This window comes from Triticum aestivum, chromosome 2A (genome assembly GCF_018294505.1).
Source record: "Triticum aestivum cultivar Chinese Spring chromosome 2A, IWGSC CS RefSeq v2.1, whole genome shotgun sequence".
In the NCBI taxonomy this organism is placed as follows: domain Eukaryota; kingdom Viridiplantae; phylum Streptophyta; class Magnoliopsida; order Poales; family Poaceae; genus Triticum; species Triticum aestivum.
In genome coordinates this window covers 681,773,921-681,786,000 of record NC_057797.1, presented here as the reverse complement: position 1 = coordinate 681,786,000, position 12,080 = coordinate 681,773,921, and positions in this window count along the sequence as shown.

The window sequence follows — 12,080 nt, the reverse complement described above, 5'->3', positions numbered from 1 at the left end:
GTTGATCAAATATTGTACGCTCCCTCTACCATCGAGATTGGTGTTTGCGTTGAGCATAGACATGATTGGATTATGTCTATCGCAATACGGTTATTCATTTAAGAGAATAACAGTTACTCTGTTTATTTGAATAATACCTTCAATGGTCTTGCACCTAAAATGAATGGTTCATTGAATCTCGATCATAGTGATACACATGTTCATGCCAAAAGATGTAAGATAGTAATGATAGTACCACCTACTTGTGGCACTGCCACTTAAGTCATATCGGTATAAAACGCATGAAGAAGCTCCATGTTGATGGATCTTTGGACTCACTCATTTTTGAAAGGATTGAGACATGCGAACCATGTTTGTTGGTAGATATGCATGAAGAAACTCTATACAGATGGATCGTTTGGACTCACTTGATTTTGAATCACTTGAGACATGCAAATCATACCACATGGGCAAGATGACTGAAAGCCTCGTTTTCAGTAAAATGGAACTAGAAAGCAACTTGTTGGAAGTAATACATTTTGATGTGTGCAATTCAATGAGTGCTGAGGCATGTAGTGGATATCGTTATGTTCTTACTTCACAGATGATTTGAGTAGATGTTGAGTATATTTACTTGATGAATCACGAGTCTGAATTATTGAAAGGTTCAAGTAATTTCAGGGTGAAGTTGAAAGATCGTCGTGACAAGAGGATAAAAGATCTATGATATGATCATAGAGATGAATATCTGAATTACGAGTTTGGCACAGAATTAAGACATTGTGGAAATTGTTTCACAACTAATACAGCCTGGAACACCATAGTGTGATGGTGTGTCCGAACATCATAACTGCACCCTATTGGATATGATGCATACCATGATGTCTCTTATCGAATTACCACGATAGTTTATGGGTTAGGCATTAGAGACAACCACATTCACTTTAAAAGGGGCACCACGTAATTCCGATGAGATGACACCGTATGAACTATGGTTTAGAGAAACCTGAGCTGTCATTTCTTAAAAGTTTGGGGCTGCGACGCTTATGTGAAAAAGTTTCAGGCTGATAAGCTCGAACCCAAAGCGGATAAATGCATCTTCATAGGACACCCAAAACAGTTGGGTATACCTCATGTCTCAGATCCGAAAGCAATAAGGGATTGTTTCTAGAATCGGGTCCTTTCTTGAGGAAAAGTTTCTCTCGAAAGAATTGAGTGGGAGGATGGTGGAGACTTGATGAGGTTATTAAACCGTCTCTTCAACTAGTATGTGGCAGGGCACAGGAAGTTGTTCCTGTGACACCTACACCAATTGAAGTGGAAGCTTATGATAGTGATCATGAAACTTCAGATCAAGTCACTACCAAACCTCGTGGGATGACAAGGATGCATACTACTTCAGAGTGGTACGTAATCCTGTCTTGGAAGTCATGTTGCTAGACAACAATGAACCTACGAGCTATAGAGAAGCGATGGTGGGCCTGGATTCCAAAATGGCTCGAGGCCATATAATCCGAGAGAGGATCCATATATGAAAACAAAGTGTAGACTTTGGGAGAACTACTTGATGGTCGTAAGGCTGTTAGGTACATATGGATTTTAAAAGGAAGACGGACAATGATGGTAAGTATCATCATTAAGAAAGCTCGACTTGTCGTTAAGATTTTTTCCGACAAGTTCAAGGAGTTGACTATGATGAGACTTTCTCACTCGTAGCGATGCTGAGAGTCTGTTGGAATTATATTAGCGGTTACTGCATTATTTGTGAAATCTTGCAGATAGGATGCCAAAAACCATTGTTTCCTCGACGATTTTTGAGGAAAGGTTGTATGTGATACAACCGGAAGGTTTTGTTAATCCTGAAAGATGCTAATAAGTATGCAAAGCTCCAGCAATCCTTCTAAGGACTGGAGTAAGCATCTCGGAGTTGGGATGTATGCTTTGATGAGATGATCAAAGTTTTGGGTGTATACAAAGTTTATGAGAAACTTGTATTTCCAAAGAAGTGAGTGGGAGTACTATAGAATTTCTGATGAGTATATGTTGTTGACATATTATGGATCAGAAATGATGTAGAATTTCGGGAAAGCATATAGGGTTATTTGGAAAGTGTTTTTCAATGGAAAGCCTGGATTAAGCTACTTGAACAATGACTTGTACTAGACCCACGTTGGATGACTCCCATGGTCCAGACAGCGTGGTCCGAACGGATGCGGGCGATTTACGGGTCTGCCTTGGAGATGCCCTAAGGGCATCTCTAATTGAATCCCTAAAATTCAGCCCTTCAAAAGCCTCCTTCAAGTTTTGAGTTAAAAAGAAGCGATCCTAGCCGAACTCCCAAAACCTAACTCATTAAAAAATACATAAAGATTACTTCAGGCCCAAACCTAAAGTACTTGATTATACATAATTTAAAAGGGTAACACAACATATATAGCATAAGTAGATGGTATCACTAGATAGCATAACTGAATAAATTTAAACCACTTGTCATCACCATGACAGAAGAAGAACGCGTCGAAGTCATCTGAGATAGGGATCACCCCACACAAAAGGGGTCGTCCTCATCGTCATTGTTGCTAGGGCCGACTAACGACATCTCCTTCTCCTTGTTGGGGATCTCATCCCAATTCACGACATCATCCTTGCACTCGAACCATGCTTGGTTCTTGGTGATGAGCTGCAGATTCTTCACGATGCAGTCAGCCATATGGGCCGTGTTGATGTGCTCGGCCTCGAGCTGTCTCATGGCCATGCGGTTCTCCTTTTCCTTAGCGCGGGAGACCACTCTAACAGGAGGAGGCTCGACGAAGTTTGGGGCGCACGACTACCAAGGGGAAAGTTAATCCTTGCCCAACTGCCGTAGTAGCACACTGCCGCCATGCCATACTTGTGCGCCACCTTCTCCAAGGTGGCGAATGTGCCAAGCCACCGCTTCTCCCGTGTGTTCGGATCTCGGATCTCTACCGCCCAAGTGCGCCACGCCGCTACCGCACGTCGTGATACTTTAGCGGTGGTCATTGTGACATGGACCTCGAGGAGGCGTTCGCGGCCAACGCTCGGGATGGCTGCGTTGGCTCGTTTCGGACGAAACGAGGCGCCGCGATGGCCCTTCTAATCGACGAGCTCGCGGCGATGAATCAATGCATCAATTTAGACCGAGGCGACATGCGGCAATCGAATCTAGGTGAGGCGTGTGGAAGGTGAGGGCTACGAGGTGCCCGCACAGGTGCATGGTGACCGGCGAGGCAAGAAAGAAGGCGGTGATGTGGAGAAGGCCGAGCGGTAGAGTGGAATCTTTTGCTCAGAAGTTGTTTCAGCTGCTCAAAATTGGAAGATGGTCAGCAACATAATTATTTTCATTTGAGTTAATTTCTCATTTTTTGAGAAGTTAACTCAAATGAGAATTCTGATAGATGTGGAACTCAAGGAGAATCTTCTCAGAGGTTAATCCTTTTTTAGGCTTGGACCGGAGGTGCCCTGATAGCAGCATAGCTTTCGCAGTAGCAGTAGCAGCACGTGACAGCCCTGTCCACGGCCGCTTGTACCAATTTAGGTAGATCATGTGATTTCTAGTACAAGTATACATTGTCTCTGGCATTTGGACAGCAGCTTTGCTCTATTTGTAACTATCGTGCGTGCATGTGTTGTTGTTGCCGTATGCAATACGATCGAGGGTGGTAACAAGTGTCCAGCCTCGGCGATCCATTCATTCATGGCCCAACCCATCTCTCCCTTCCAGTTCATGATGCTACTGCTACTACTACTTTGCATTCATGCTCCCTGCAACTGTAATGGACCACGGCAGTGAATTGATTGACTTCACTGGCATCCATCCATGCATCTCAACAGCAAAACATCTCAGATACTACAGTGGTACAGCGTCGGCAAGTGGGGCAAGTCGGCAAGATCAGCCCCCCTTATCCTAATCAAGCTTCTGAATTGTAGAATTTTCTTCTTTTAGAAAATGAGGTTATCCTCCAGCCTCTGCATCAAAAAGATGTATGCGGCCACTTCTGAATTGTAGATATGATCTGACGAGAGAATACAGGATCAGGATTACTTGCCTGAACAATACACCGGAGGCTGAAGTAGTAGTTGGGTAGTACTCCTCCGTAAAGAAATTTAAGAACGTACATTTCCTTACAGAGCAAGTACAAATGAACCTGAAACTGAATATAAACACCTTAGTAACATAAATTTATTCCGATGAATGGAAAAACAAGTAACCAATGGCCAATGCCAATGAGCCTTACCTCTTTCCCTCCTCCTGACATGTTTCTGAACTCTGTATTTCCGTTCATTTACAATGGAAAGGGGTATAGCCCGGTTCGGAAAAAAAAATGCCAATGAGCCGATCCTCTTCCTAATCTAGAAGAAGCGGTCACCGACAGGACGACGTACCTGACCGACCTGCTGCCTGCTGGCTGGGCGGGGCGGATCGATCGACGACCAAAGGCTTGAATTCCAAGTTAGGTTGTCTTTTTTCTGTCTACCCAAACAAAGAAAGAAAAGGTTAAAGGCACAACTAATAATAATAATGATAAGTACGCACATTTTCTCGATCCATCAACTACCACTGCCACTACCGGTACCAGGCAGTGCAGTAGCTTTTACAGCATTGTGGTTGTAGGCTTTGTCCCACTTATCAATATAGTACTACGAGTTCTTCTCCTGTAATAACAAGCAAGCATAGAGTTTTTTTCTCCTTTTTTGAGTAGCAAGCAAGAAGTTATTGATGCTAAAACGAAGATAACTCTCATTATTACGATACAAAAGGGAATACTAATGCCAGGATGATACCGGTTACACCCGGGCTCTGCAACAACATGATCTCAAGGCATAAGCTAGACATTAAAGATGCACACGGCCAAAAGAAACGAAAAACGAGAAATCTCATATGTATTTCTCCCACTCTGGGCCTTTTTGGTTGCATCTTCGTTGTGTCGCCACCTGCACTGCGTCTGCATGCATGGCTTTTGCGGTTGGAGCCTTGCGCCTCACTCATCAAGGCAACAGCTAGCGGGGCGGACCGATCCAAAACCCAGGCCGTGGTGTGATGTGCAATTGCGAACCATCACAAGAGCATCATCAACGGACGAACCGGTTTGGTGGCGCGTCGACGGCCGGTCGACGAGACGTATGACCATGCGATCCATCAACGCCAACCGTCGATCGGCTGACAAAGACGTTACTGATCTTGGTTTCTGTCAGCAGCCTGCTGGTCGGTATTAGTAGTAGTAGATTTGTATACAATCATATGTGCAGTGCGGCCGCGTGCACCAACCAGCCGGCCGGCCGGCCCCCGGCTGCAGTAGTCCGTCAGTGCGATGCTGCCGGTGCGGCACGAGGAGTGAATGCATGGCAGGATGAGGCGTAAGCCTGACACGGGTGTGCGCGGGTGCGGTGGTCAGCCTGGAAAAACAAAAGTTGGGACGGCGTTGCCACGGTAGGCTTGCCCGGCAAGCACGCAAAGCACAGGAGAAAATTCAGAGAAAATGATTTTCTTTTCTTCCAGGGATAGAGGGAGAAGCGTGTACTCCAGCTTCTGAAAGCAGTTGCAAAGCCACTGTATGAATCGATATATGCTTTCTTCTTCTTCTTCTTCTTCTTCTTCTTCTTCTATAGATGGTGCGTGCACAAGAATGCACCAAAACCCGAATTAGCAAGAACGGATAAACGAAGAGCGGTTAACACCTAATTAGGAAGACTTGTATTTAGAGACGGAGGAAGTATTTCTTTTTTCGAACCATGCAGAAGGGCTGCACTGCATGTGATCGCTCGGAAGGAGTAGAGAGTAATGCAGAGAATTTATTTGTTTCTCCAACACAGTATGTATGAACAATCTTCTCTGAAGAAATGGTTCCAACTCCCAATAGGTTATCCTTGAACGATAGTCGGCGTCCTTTTCTTAATCCGTTTTGGTAATGGACTGACTGGGAAACACCAGACGCGTGTCGGCCTTATCAACGAACGATACGATAGCAGTAGGTGTTGGTTTCTTTTCTCTGCTTACGGCCAGCGGCAGCTTTGGCCTTTAGCACTGCACCTGCATGCACTCATTCACAGGTCTCGAGTCGCTCTCATGAAAGCTAAACCTCTACCTGCGCCCGAACCCGACGTCCAAACCGCAATATATACTAGTATAACGCCCGTGCGTTGCCACGGGCTCTTTAAAATTTATAATCAGTATCTTTCATTTATCATCCCCTCATATTGGGTGATTATGGGGTGCTCTAATTAGAAACACAACAATCAAATATTAGGAAATTTCACCGAACGAACAACAACGAATAATACGATATCTATCAAACAAATAAAATGAGGTCATATTTTTGGTCCGTCATGCACTTCTGTTGAAAAGTGCCTATCCCTTTTAGAATCAACCCACTGTTTGCTCGCACGCAAAAAAATACATCTCTAAAGTGGGGAACCGATCGGTGCCAAAAAGAACTCAAACTCCTATCCAATCTCGACTTCGTGCTCTTCCACTTCCATTGATAAAGATGGGACGTCAAACCTCGAGCAGCCGCCGACATCCCTCCCCACATCTACCCCTACCCCTTGCTGCCGCTTGCACTGTCCTTGCTCCTCGAGGGAGCTAGGGACACAATGTTCTCTAGGATGGGCATGACCAGATCCACGAGGAGGCCACATTCTTCCATGGGAACCCAATCAAGCACACCACCCTCCGCAACCATCCAATCTCGGCCTAACAAAGTCAAGACCCGCCATCGATCCACAAATCAGGCTTGCCGCATCCAGGTTCACTGCAAGTCTGCGACGAGTCTGTAGTCGACATCTTGACTTTGGCTATCCCCACGGAAGAATCATCGGATCCTGCTTACTTTTACCATCACTTCGTCTCTTCCCAAGGCAGCGACACCACCCAGCCAATCACCACCACCGCTTGAGGCTTGCCTACATAAAATCATGAGAAATCCCCACGGCGGTGCTGTAAGATCACCTTGGCGACCTCGACAGTGACCGACTGGTCTAAGATCTAAGCTAGCCGCTCTTTGTAGAAACCAATAGAAGTAGGCATGTGACTCAGATTTGTTCTTTGGTGTGCATGCGTTTCTTGCTGCCCACCAGCTCTTGTCTACAACTCGCCTATCTCTGTACCAGCTCTTGGTCTACAACTCGCCTATCTCCATGCTCGAGACGACCAAGCTCGATGCGCAAGCCGCATACGTCTGCTAGAGCTATATCCAGGCCCTATGATTTTTGGATCACTGGCACTATGGGTGCCAGGACCGGAGTCGCCCTCATCCACCAAGTGGATCAAGGAGGCCCACCACCTAGACTCTACATCGCAACATTTTGTGTTTTCCTATAAAAAGTAAAGAACCTTCTCTAATAAACGTAAATATAACCTTTTGGTTTTATAGTCTCAACTTTTCTACACTCCAATACCAGAAGGATTTCTTGGTTTTATTTAATGACCTTCTTGAATGTCATTCACTTAGAAAGGTAGTAATACAATCTGTGATATTAAGGCAAATTATTAGTCATATTAAAGTGCAAAAGGCCCTATAGGAGTCAAAGCATGACTTTTATGGTTATACTGTAATTTGCAAGATCTGAGATTTATGCAAGTGTACAATTAGAGAAGAGCCAATTAAATAGATTTTCACATTCAGAATAGTACGATTAGCAGTAGCACTTCAATTTTTTCATGTTTGATCAGCTTGCTAGGTGGTTATCACTAAGCATGTTGGAACGATGAGCATAACCTAACTTAGTTCAGTACGTGTTGCTGCAAATTAGTTCAGTACGTACGAAGCTGTTGCTAATTTCAATGCCTGGCTGTTGCAAGTTTCTAATGAAAAAGTACTTCAGGTCAAAGGTCAGGGAATATACACTTTTGTTATCATGGTTGTTTCCTTATAGTGAACAACTTTGATCACCACTTCAGCAGCTACTATCTATAAGAAGACATTAGCTAAGTAGATACAGGCAAAGAAAGCATGTAGGCAAAACCAGAATTAAAAACATCCTTCTCAATGGAGCTCGTGCAGTTCGGAAGACCCTAATCATCGATGAGGGACCCCTCCGATGGTAGCATGGCGTGACAATTGCCGTCAATGACGACACCCAAAGTACCTTGCATAATCCATCGATCCAGTTCGGAACAATCAAGCACATACCTTGCAAAGTGATGTGGATCTGAAGCAGAGGTGGGAAGGTAAAGGCTCAGGTGAGGTGAGGTGGAATGAGACGTTGATATAGACGTGCACGCATGAGAATAAGGCGGTGCCCAGGATGGATCTCCATCGGAGGAGGCCGGATCCGCTGGGGAGGAGGTCGCTGTAGAACCTGCCATCTGTGCGATGGATCACGGGGCTGGCAGGCAGGGGGAGGGGATAGGAGGGAGCGGGTGGGCTAGAGCGCAGATGGCGGGTGCCCCCGACGACGGCTGGGAAGGATGGTGGAGGAGGTGGATGAGGATGGCGGCGGCGGCGTCTGCGGTTGCGCCTCGTCCGCACCCGTGCTGGTGGTGGTCGATGCGAGAGCCGGATGGCGTCGGCCAGAATCAGGCAGGGGCGACAAAGATTTAGAGGAGAGAGAGAATGGAGGCGATGAGCGATGGGAGGAAGGGCCACCGGCGATTGGGGTGGCCTCAGATCCGCCTCCGTGGCCGCCTATTTCATGGGACGAACACCCGTGCTCACCGTCGGGCTCGCCTTCGGCCGCTGCGTCGCCGACATTCACGAAGTAGAGCCCCTTCCTCCGATCCCATTTGCCAGGGAGGTAGCGCCATCCTTCATCGTAGAGAACGAGTCCACACTGAGATCCCAACCAGATCGTGATTGCGCCTCCCCAAACCGCAGCGGCACATCCCACTCCATCAACGACCAACCTATATGAGGCGGAGGGTCAGTGTAGGACGTGAGCGCCGTCACCATGGACGTGGGGGACGCCGTAGGTGGGAAGGAGGCGGCGACGGCGTCTGTGTCAGGAAGATCGCACGACGGTGGCGGCGTTTACTCGAGGGGGTCGAGAGGAGCTGCGTTTGGTGCCGGGTGGATTCTTTGGTGCGTGCGTGGGGCTGGAGATTGTGATAGGTGATCAGGTGAGGGCGTGCCATACCTGGATCGATAGCCTTACCATACCTGGTGGTAATTTAAATTTATTATCATATTCGATATTTCCCGAGTTATGGCCTTACCATACCTGGATTGATAGCCTTTGGGGTAATTTAAATTTATTACCATATAATTACCATATTCAAAATTTCCTGAGTTATGACCTTACCATACCTGGATTGATTTATTACTATACGTGGATTAATTATGATTTATTACTATATAATTTATTACTATACGTGGATAGCCTTATCATACCTAGTGGTAATTTAAATTTATTACCATATTTGATATTTCCCGAGTTATGGCCTTACCATACCTGGATTGATAGCCTTTGGGGTAATTTAAATTTATTACCATATTCGATATTTCCCGATTTATGGCCTTACCATACCTGGATTGATAGCCTTTGGGGTAATTTAAATTTATTATCATATTCAAAATTTCCTGAGTTATGACCTTACCATACCTGGATTGATTTATTACTATACGTGGATTAATTATGATTTATTACTATAATTTCCTGAGTTATGACCTTACCATACCTGGATTGATTTATTACTATACGTGGATTAATTATGATTTATTACTATACGTGGATTGATAGCCTTTGGGGTAATTTAAATTTATTACCATATTCGATATTTCCCGAGTTATGGCCTTACCATACCTGGATTGATAGCCTTTGGGGTAATTTAAATTTATTACCATATTCGATATTTCTCGATTTATGGCCTTACCATACCTGGATTGATAGCCTTTGGGGTAATTTAAATTTATTACCATATTCAAAATTTCCTGAGTTATGACCTTACCATACCTAGATTGATTTATTACTATACGTGGATTAATTATGATTTATTACTATATGATTTATTACTATACGTGGATAGCCTTACCATACCTGGTGGTAATTTAAATTTATTACCATATTCGATATTTCCCGAGTTATGGCCTTACCATATCTGGATTGATAGGCTTTGGGGTAATTTAAATTTATTACCATATAATTGCCATATTCAAAATTTCCTGAGTTATGACCTTACCATACCTGGATTGATTTATTACTATACGTGGATTAATTATGATTGATTACCATAAATACGTTGGGTATTGCCGGTTAGACGAGAAAAGAGAAAAACCGATGGGAGGGGCTGGTGGGAGGTGGGACGAAGAAAAACCGGTTGAAAATAAACCGGTTGAAAATAAACCGGTTGAAAATAAACCGGTTGAAAGTGGGGGGAACTATTCAACCAATTCGTCCATTAGGAGTAGAGATTACTATACGTGGATTAATTATGATTTATTACTATACGTGGATTGATAGCCTTTGGGGTAATTTAAATTTATTACCATATTCGATATTTCCCGAGTTATGGCCTTACCATACCTAGATTGATAGCCTTTGGGGTAATTTAAATTTATTACCATATTCGATATTTCCCGATTTATGGCCTTACCATACCTGGATTGATAGCCTTTGGGGTAATTTAAATTTATTACCATATTCAAAATTTCCTGAGTTATGACCTTACCATACCTAGATTGATTTATTACTATACGTGGATTAATTATGATTTATTACTATATGATTTATTACTATACGTGGATAGCCTTACCATACCTAGTGGTAATTTAAATTTATTACCATATTCGATATTTCCCGAGTTATGGCCTTACCATATCTGGATTGATAGCCTTTGGGGTAATTTAAATTTATTACCATATAATTGCCATATTCAAAATTTCCTGAGTTATGACCTTACCATACCTGGATTGATTTATTACTATACGTGGATTAATTATGATTGATTACCATAAATACGTTGGGTATTGCCGGTCAGACGAGAAAAGAGAAAAACCGATGGGAGGGGCTGGTGGGAGGTGGGACGAAGAAAAACCGGTTGAAAATAAACCGGTTGAAAGTGGGGGGAACTATTCAACCAATTCGTCCATTAGGAGTAGAGATTCTTTTGCAATCAAAGTTTATTCTTTTCAGGAAGAAGAAACTGAGTGCATAATATGTGTAGATGGACACTAGGCAAGCCTTGAGCAATAACACTGAATCTTTCTCCAAGCGATGCAAGAAAATGTTGATTAGGTTCTTCAGGTTTTATTTTATTAAGCATTTGAACAAGAATCTTTTTCCTATTGCCCGCATGAATTTTCACAAGAGTTTTTCTAAAGGTTAATTTTGACAAGATCGGATGTTTTCCCGCAAATTTCTTTTTTGACAAGAGTTGTAGGAACCGGCTTTCCTGGATCTCTGCTGGTGCCTGGTGGTGATAAACCAGCACATTTTCTGGCCTCGATGTTGTGAATCGGGGACAGTTTTGCACTGTAAACGAGCAGTTCCACAAGTGAGGAAAAACAGTTCTTTCACCAGACAAAAAAGTTAAGAAATGTTCCATCATCAGTGTACTCAATACTTGGGGAAACATTTTCTTACCAACAAGGAAAACAATAAGAAATTTACGACGAAATCTCGACAAGCAAGGAACAAAGAAGGGAAATGCCCAGTTGCTAGCAGAAAAATCTTCTGGATTCGGGAGCACCTTGTAGCCCTGTAGGCACGTACCATATAATATGCAGAGCAGGCCCGGCCCTGATGGGGGGCAGGGGGGGCGGCCGCCCCGGGCCCCCGAAAATGGGGGGCCCCCAGGTTTGTGCTCTTTCCTGTTAATACGATTGGGCTCTAGTTCGTAAAAAATGATAATTGGGCCTACGTTACGTGCACTAATCACGTTTGGGAGAGATCGATCACCCACGCTGATCACGCACGATGACCATCGTCCATCCTCGCCTGTAGCCTCCTATTTTTTCGCCTGATCTCCTGGAAACCTAATCGCCCGCAGCCACTGGCCGCCGCCATGGAGCAGACACTAGATACCCACGCCACACCATGGCACATCGATGCCGCAGCTCCAGCCTACGCCATCCGCCGACGATTTCAGATAAGACGTCCTTTTCCTTAATGATTTTGTCCTAAATTATGCCCTAGAACTGCTGCTT